This window comes from Amyelois transitella, chromosome 3, assembly GCF_032362555.1.
Source record: "Amyelois transitella isolate CPQ chromosome 3, ilAmyTran1.1, whole genome shotgun sequence".
NCBI lineage: Eukaryota > Metazoa > Arthropoda > Insecta > Lepidoptera > Pyralidae > Amyelois > Amyelois transitella.
The window spans coordinates 2,841,557-2,849,475 of NC_083506.1; positions in this window are offsets into that span (position 1 = coordinate 2,841,557).

Consider the following 7,919-nt stretch of genomic DNA (forward strand, 5'->3'; position numbering starts at 1 on the left):
GCAAATAATAAAGTTTCAAGATGTTCTCGTTAATGAAAAAATTTTTTCGACAATTTACCAAGTACCACATACTCGTATAACAGGTTATTTGCACACACGTCACAATTCCAAGAAAAAGGAACTATTGGCTTCCTAACATTGAAAGATTAACAGTTAATTACAGAAGGGAATGGTACACATGAAAAGTTGATCATGTTGCTCAATGTAGAGTGTTTCATCTTGTTAAGCGACGCCAGCCCGTTCCGTTTCCATAACGTAACAGCATTTCACTTTCATTTCCTCAATGGCATTGTCTAATGAATGCGTTGGATAACTTGCGAATTTCATCTGAACGCCTTCTTCTCGCTTACGTAAACCAATCTGCTGTGAGAATAAGTTTATTTGCACCCTCGAACTTTAATTTAATATTTGTTATTGACACAATTTTCTGCCGTGCGGTTGATAACTCTTTTCTCAATCTTTTTTGCCTAAAGGTGATGGATAGGTTTATAAACTTGGGATTCTTCTTTTAGGCGACGGGCTAGCAACCTGTCACTATTTGAATCTAAATTTTATCACTAAGCCAAACAGCTAATCGTGGCCCTTCAGTCTTTTGATGGCACTGTCTACCCCGTAAGGGATATAGACATGATTATATGTTATGTTATGTGCCAAAACACAAAATGATATCAGTAGGAACAAGTTTATGTTTATTTTACACTACAAAGCTTCCATTTTAGGTGTCATAGAATGTAATTGTCCATTCATTATGTATAATAGTTAGCTTTTCACATTTATTGCAAAACAATGGACTGTTTAGTGCGGTAGGAGTTCGTAGTGTCGAGAAACATTTGTCAATAGGCCGATTAGATGAACACAAATCAGCAAGGAAATAATAAATTGTCTTCTTCCTACTGGCTTTAGTCCGGGTTGCATCCTCACCACTCTGGAGAGGAGCTCAAGGTATGCCTTTGACCATGGATCCTGGATTGGATGAGTCAGGTTTTTACACGAAGCCGACTTCCGTCTGATCTCCGCAACTTATGCAGGGCAACCTAACCTGTTTTGGATTGATCATGGTTACACATCCAGTTGCCTGAATGTGCAGGTTGTGGACAACCCTTATCACTAAGGGGTATGAAAAATAGATGTTGGCCGATTCTCAGACCAACTCAATATACTCACAAAATTTCATGAGAATCGGTCAAGCCGTTTCGGAGGAGTACTAATGTAATATAAGATTTGTGCGCATAAATGATTTTTTTTTTCACATGACTAATTTCTTTAGTGTAGAAATGGTGGTTGGAATGTAATGAACTAGATTTTACTACAGGATTTTTGCAGATCACACGATTATATTTACCGAGATAAAAGATAACCTTCTCAGGCTTTTATTAATATTATTATTTTATATAAAATTTCTATCAGATTGCTTCATTAAATAACGCGTGATGAGGTAATAAACGAACAAACAAATTTACTTTGGCATTTATAATATTAGTATGGATTGGGATAGAATTGGTTTTTCATTTCGGTGAGGTTACAAAGTCCGATCAAATTGTTTAATATCTTTAACCTTGATTTTTGTAGCTTCTTTCGAATGGACTTAACGTTAGTAAAAACGTTTAAGACTTAAGTTAGTAGTTAGTTTGAGCGTGAAATCAGGATGAAGTCATAAGTAAGATTTCTCATTTCTCCGCCGAAACTTTCGACTCATTTCTCTCGGTGAAAGTTATGTATGCATTGTACTTTTGTCACTACCTAATCTGTATCTTTATCATATATCATTTATCCTGACATTTAGTACGCCCACTTAAATTTTTGAGAGGTGAAACTAGATAACAACCTTATCTTGGCGAATAAGTCGACCAATCAATACCTACTTCCTAAAAGTGCGAATATATTTCTAAAGGAACACTTCACCCATACGATATAAATTTTTACCATTCATTTTTAGACTCACGAAAAGTTTTTATTGTTCTTTAAACTCGATGTTATAATCGGATCAACTAGTAAAATTTAAATGCTGGATCAATAAAAATGTTAGCAGCGATTAAATCATCGATATAGCTTCGTGTACCATTACGATTGGTCTCGGCTATCTAAATTACGTATCCGAAATTGCGTGAAAGTGTTTTGGTGGAGCGAAGGTAGATGGCAATGCATCCGCATCTGGCGTCATTGGAGCCGTCACGATCGACCGTGGCTGCCATTTATTAATATTAAACGAAAATTCGTTATCCAACTGGCCTTGGGCCATGCGCCTTTCAGTTCTACTTCTAATGATGACAGTTGCGTGAAACGTGCTGGTTGTAATGGTACCAACTCAATGACCGTAGAGCTGTGGTCACGGAGGCTGCAAGGTTCCAGCTAATACTGTGAACGCTCTCCAGGCCACTTCAACCTAAGGTTACTAACATAAAACAAAGGTTCCAGCTAATACTGTGAACGCTCTCCAGGCCACTTCAACCTAAGGTTACTAACATAAAACAAACAACTGTCTTTCAGCCAAATAGTGTTACGGAAATAATAAATGACTCTTCAAGATTTCGCAGTCTTCGTCTTCCGCCAAATCAAATCTCTATCAAACTTTCGAAAGAAAATTCGACATGCCGAAGGTTTTGTAATAACAGCGTTGAAAGCGCTCGACGAGCCTCGCTCGGCGCGCAGACGTCGAAAGTGAGACCGAGAGGTTGCGCAGGCGTTACGAAGTTTTTATTGTCGGCAGCGCGCGAAATCACTTGAAAGTTGTATTGTCCTTGGATATTTCACTTCTTTATTTGTTGCGTTTCCGACACCCGAAGCGAGCTCAGTTGCCGGTGACGCCAATTGTGCGCTATGAATGTGTTGGAAACGATAGTCCCCTTCACCGCGATATCCCTATGATTAGATTCGCACAGGATGGAATAACTGCTTGTTTGTCGTTCCCAAGCCGCAGTCCTAATTGTAGGCCGTAGCTCGAGGAAGCACTGTAATGAGAATAGAATCGGGAGCGTCCTGGAGTGAAACGCGTCTTACCACGGGGCAACGGGAGAAGAGAATCCGCTAGTCTCGCTAGGGCAATCCAGGGTGTAGGTGTGCGCAGAGGCGCACGCTCGGGCTTCCCGGCGCTTGCGCCACTTCCCCGCTTGCGACACGCTTCCTCCGGGAGAGTGCGAGGCCGCGCGCGAGTTCCGCGCGTCAGTTGCACAACGCTTATCGTTGACCCGGTTTCGACTTTCGCCGCGTTCACTGAAACTCTGTAACTCAATCCAGGGATGCACTAATAGCACTGTAATCCGGGCACAGTCACTGGCGCGGTGGTTCGCGTTGAGAGCACGGCGGGCTTCGGCGCGACGGCGCTGCGGGCCGCGGGCGCCGGGCAAGTGGCGCGCGCGTTCGCGGCGCCGCCGTCGGTTGCGCCACACTGGAAAGTAAAAGTGAGCGGCGGGCGCGGGGCGCGGCACATTTCTCCCACTTTCGCTGCAGTGATTCACTCCTCGCAACACGTCAAGGTCGCTTCCCGCCACTCCCGCGGCGTCCTCCCCGGCGCTAGCCTGCACACGTGGGCTCACATACGCCACGCTCCATTTCCGATTTTCTTTGTCAAAATTCGAAGCCCAACATTCACCAAGCATTTATCGACATAAGCGACATGCTCAAGTGTTCGATCCAACGCCATCTGTATATGGTTCTTTCACTCACCTTGTAATCTTAATAACAGTGAGAACTTCCTGAACAAACAAACAGGGTTAACATGAAACAACTTTTATAACTCCGATCGACAAGAATAACCTCCAGTCAGTATGAAATGAAAATGAAAGTGTTAAATGCAAATACACTCTCTTTCGCTCACTTATAGCTATTAATTTTATTGTTCGTGAAACAAAATTGAGTAATTAGAGCAAATTACCATTGACGTATTCAATATGCAAGAATTTGGACTTAACTTTCACAGTTAACAATCGAATAAAATGAGTGTTAATGTTGTGCTCGGGCGGTTTGTTACGTGACCGATTGGATCTAACTGCTTTGAACTGGAACACATTCCTTGGAGAATGTTTTTCTTGTTAATTACGACAACAGTGTTCTTGTCTCAAAGGAAAGGTTCTTCATTGAAAGTAACTAGTTTTTAGTTGTTTTAATTAAATTTATAATTAGCGTGAGCCAATACCTTAATATTAATTTATTTAAAACATTATTGCACACAAAATAAATTTACAAATAGCTGACTTAATGCCGTTTGGCATTCTCTACCAATCTACCAGCTGACCAAACAGAAAAACTTAAAGTTGGTGATGCGATAAAATGCACTGCACATACTTACATAATATGATTTGATAATACCCTTATATTATAGGGCATTATCAAATATAAATGAGTATGAGTTTGCTACGTTTGTAAGTAGGTATTTTTCTTCAGCGCATGATCATAGGTTTGAATCGTTATTCAAACTTGTAGCAAGTTTAAAATCGGTGGTCCTAGCATAAAAAACATCTCGCTTTCGATCAACATCCCCCTAGCTTTGATCCTGGTTACTGGATCTCCCTGGAGCCCAGGATCCTCAGGACCATCCAGCTTTTGTTTTTCCTCACCGTAACCCTCAGAACTCAGAACAGAAAGAATCATTTCCGCATGTTCGTGGTAGTCTTCCAGTCTGTGTACCTTCGAACGAGCAAGATTTTTGGCTCGGATACTCAACCACTCATTCACCGATCCACTTTCTTTATTTGTTAAGTAATTAATACTTTCTTATTCATGTAACTCCAAGTCACAATTTGACACTAGGCCTCTCCCAGGCACTTTCGCCAAGCAACACAATTGTTTATGTAACACTTCTGTAAGACTTACGTTGCTGTTGTAAGAAGAAATACAATGTTGAGCGATGAATTTCATCTTAAGAGATCGCTTTTTCATAGGCTGTGCAATTTATATGGGGATAAAAAAGAAAACATTTCAATGTGCAAAGTACTTGTATAATATTAGAAATGTTCATGTTTTTCTAAACTTCGGTTACCTATAATAACTTATTTATTAAACTCCAACCTAGGATTCTCCAATCGTGAAGAAAACTAGGAAAACTAAGCATTTAGATAACTTTACGAGTAGGTACATATTATGTGTAACCATTACACTTGTTACATACATATGGTCACGTCTATATCCCTTGCGGGGTAGACAGAGCCAACAGTTTTGAAAAGACTGAATGGCCACGTTCAGCTATTTGGCTTAATGATAGAATTATACTTGTTATGTGGGGCTATTCACAAAATTTATAACAAGCATGTTCAAGCTGCTGAATTTGTATCCGTGAGTGACTATTAGATGCCCTTGAAAAAGTTGAGGAGGTCAGACGAGAGTTGCTTCTTTTAAAAGTCTGACTTATCAAAGGTGTCAGGTCAAAGGCGCACTTCAGAGAAAAGAGGATGTAACCAGGACTTTGAAAATGAGCGGAGCTCCGGCTGAGTATTAACGTGTTTGTAGTGGCAAATTGAATGTTGAAGATATGCCATTCTAAGAAAGAGGCGTGATCATAATTCATTTCAATATAATAATGTTCATATACTTATGTTTAAAAAATATGAAAAAATAAATAAAAAGCAGCTAATAGGATGCAAAATCTGATAGAAAAATATTGTTAGTGTGCAATTAAAAAATATACATGTATATGTAGTGCAAAAAGTACATAGTATTATGCGATGATACAATCTGACGTCATTATATCCACTAGTAGTGTTTCTGCTTATACACGGTTCATTTCATCCTTTAAATATGCGGTTTAGTCAGAGCTTAGTCATGTAGTGGGCGGGTCATGACTGACAGAAGGATGGACACTCTTTTATGATAGAAATTTAATCAAATAAAATTTAATAAGCAATTTAAAATTCGTAGCATATTTTTCTGCTTCTTTTAGATTGAGTTATAAGGTGTTCTTAGTTTAAAAATTAAAATTGTTGTTATTGTCATTGGCGTTATTGGTAGGCGTTATGCCTATGTGCATATATTATTAGTAAGTAATAATATATGTAAGAACACAAGTTTCTAACTTATGTGAAGTTAGAAACTTGCGTTCTTATATTTGGTTGCTGTACCTACTGTTGATATGTTTATATTGTTGTATGTCAAATAAATAAATTGGAAATTAAAATGAAGAATTGAATGGCGTATTTTGTGAAGGTTACATTATCAAAATTTAAAAACAAATTACGTATATAAATAATGAAGTTGCCTTGCTACATTTAAAAATTATATCAATCAATATCGTTTCGTATCGATGATACATTACAGACAAACTTTTGATGATGTTCTTTTCACAATGGGGGTTAAAATAGCTGTTCTAGTGAAAACCCGATAGCTATCAGCGAATCGATCACAGCGACTAGCAGTGTAGCTAGGGTTGCCAACAGGCAGGTAAAGCTCCTAAATAGGACTTTTAATTTGTCAGCCCGGATGAAATTATAATTAAATTTTGAAATTGTTGGCTCTGTTAACCCCGTATGGGATGAAAACGTAATTGAATGCATATTAATAATTTAGCGAGCAAATAAATTAAATTATATAAAAAAAAGCGCGTTCGCAAGCTAGCGCGAATGGTAGTTTAATAAAAAAAGCATTGTTTTTTTGTTTTTATACTAAGACATACAATTCTCAACAGCTGTGGCATGTAATACAAATGCAATAAGTCGACGATTTGATGATTACTATGTTATTAATAATTAATAATGAAAAACATTTTATGTTTATTTTTAAGTTTTTCAATTATTCTTCTTACTGACGTTCAATAGGATCTCATTAGTCCCAAATCTTTAATTATTTGGACCAGATGGCAAAAAATTATTTTACTAAGTGGCAAATGGTCTCGGGTCCAGTTTTACGTTCGTGCGAGTAGTCCCGTAACCCCTGTTAGATCAATCAAACTCGCAGGTCTATCTGGCTACTAGTTTTTGACGCCTTGTCAACCCTAGTTCTAGCGACATTGAAAGTTGGCATTGTGTTACGTAACCCAAGACTGGCAGGCGAGAGTATTAAATATCTTGTGCACGTGGTCGCATGTGTGAATGTTAGTACCTATAAATATTCATTGATGTCGATTAACCGCCGGGCCCACTGAGAAATGCGACTGTATGATGTCAACTTTGTTGTGATATTCACAAGTTGGTGTTTACGTCGTAAAAAGATAATGCTGTGAAGTTCAGTTAATTAAACTTTGTTGCCCCGAAAATAAAGTTCAAAAACTTATGTTTAAACTGTGGTGTAGGTTCCACGCTGGTCGAGTGGCTTAGAAAGACATAGTTTGTTTGTTTGTTTACTATTTATTGCACATCAAAAGAAATATAACAAATTACAAATCAGCTATTGGATTTAGAAGAATATGTGCAATGGCGGAATTATCCCAATTGGGATTTCTTTCAGTCAGCCACGATATAAAGGGAAATCTGTAATCAAAAAGGCAGAGGACATAAAAAGCATTAAGGACGCTATATAATATACAAACATTAATAAAATTTATATAAACTTACATAAATATGAGTACACTCATGCTACATAGTATATACCAGCTGCTTTTCACTCCGCGTAGATCGAAGGTAAAACGGAATTAATACCTAATCACATTTGTTATTATTTTTTCTTTTTTTTTGCTCTACAATGCATACTATTTCATAAGATTGATTTTAGTAAAGGAAAAAAAAAGAAAAATTATATACATTCTGTGGAAATTTGCCTAACGAACAGAAATCACCCTGTATGTATTCGCTTCTTCCGATATCGCCAGAAATTTACAAGGAGTATATTTAGCGCTGTGTTGCCAACCACATAAATACTATTAACCTCGCTTAATTTGCCTCTTTTTAGTTAGAAGAAGATAGGCAAGTGATATTTAAATGTGGACAGAAATTTATGCCAGGACCAAATTTTGCAACATTTGCAATCTTATCAACTCATCTTTATGTGACCGCTCC